Raw genomic sequence first — 1527 nt, forward strand, 5'->3', positions numbered from 1 at the left:
AATCGGATGCATCGCACATAAGCTCGAACGGAAGAGACCAATTCGGAGCAATTATGATTGGTGCATTGATGAGTTTCTCCTTCAAAAGCTCGAATGCCTTTTGGCACTCTTCGGAGAAGTTCCATGGGGTGTCCTTTTCAAAGAGTTTATTCATCGGGTTAGCAATCTTTGAGAAATCTTTAATGAATCGCCGGTAAAAACCGGCGTGCCCGAGGAAACTCCTAACACCCTTAACATCGGTGGGAGGTGGAAGGTTCTTAATAGCGGTAACCTTTGCGGGATCCACCTCTATACCGTTTTTAGAAATCTTGTGCCCGAGAACTATGCCCCCTTGAACCATGAAATGGCACTTTTCCCAATTGAGCACAAGATTGGATTTTTCGCACCTGACCAACATCCGTTCTAAATTGAGAAGGCATGAATCGAAAGTGTCACCGAAGACCGAAAAGTCATCCATGAACACCTCCATGCAATCTTCTGTCATGTCATGGAATATGGCCATCATGCACCTTTGAAAAGTGGCCGGAGCATTGCAAAGGCCAAAGGGCATGCGTCGGTATGAAAACGTGCCATACGGGCACGTAAAAGTAGTCTTCTCTTGGTCCTCGGGCGAGATAGGAATTTGAAAATAGCCCGAGAAACCATCGAGAAAGCAATAAAAGCTGTTTCCCGCCAACCTCTCTAGCATTTGATCCATGAAAGGTAGCGGGAAGTGGTCTTTGCGTGTGGCGTCATTCAACTTACGATAGTCAATACAAACACGCCACCCCGTGACAGTCCGAGTGGAAATTAACTCATTTTTATCATTGGTGGTAACAGTCATACCACCTTTCTTAGGTACACAGTGTACCAGGCTAATCCATGGACTGTCAGAAATATGGTAAATCAGACCTGCATCAAGGAGCTTAATGATCTCTTTCTTCACGACATCTTGCATGTGCGGGTTCAACCTCCTTTGACGTTGCACCACAGGTTTGGAGTTATCCTCCATTAAGATTTTGTGGGTGCAATAGGAGGGACTAATACCCTTGATGTCGTGAATTTTCCACGCAATGGCCGGTTTATGGGCCTTTAGCATGGTTACAAGCTCAGTTTTCTGACCTGCTGAAAGAGAAGAAGAAATAATTACCAGAAGCTTAGATTCCTCCTGCAAGTAACCGTATTCCAAATGATCTGGAAGTGGCCTCAATTCAAGCTCAGGAGGTTCTTCAATTGAAGACTTGCTCCGGTAATCTGCATCGCGTTCGAGTTCCTTGAACTCCTCCTCAGTTGGCTCATAGCCGTTTTCCATCAAGGTGGTCAAAATGTCCACCTCCTCAACCTGCAACTCTTCATCAATTTCAACCAATGAGCATTCTCCTGAACCCTGTAACTCTGGGAATTCCTGCAACAACTCAGAGTGGACATTCACAGTGTTAAGAAAATAGCATACATCATCGGTGTACGCAGGGTATTTTAAAGTATGGTCGATTGAAAAAGTTGCATGCAAATTATCTATCAGAAGGGTCAACTGTTGGCCATATACAT

Source organism: Rutidosis leptorrhynchoides, chromosome 7 (genome assembly GCF_046630445.1).
Source record: "Rutidosis leptorrhynchoides isolate AG116_Rl617_1_P2 chromosome 7, CSIRO_AGI_Rlap_v1, whole genome shotgun sequence".
In the NCBI taxonomy this organism is placed as follows: Eukaryota; Viridiplantae; Streptophyta; class Magnoliopsida; order Asterales; family Asteraceae; genus Rutidosis; species Rutidosis leptorrhynchoides.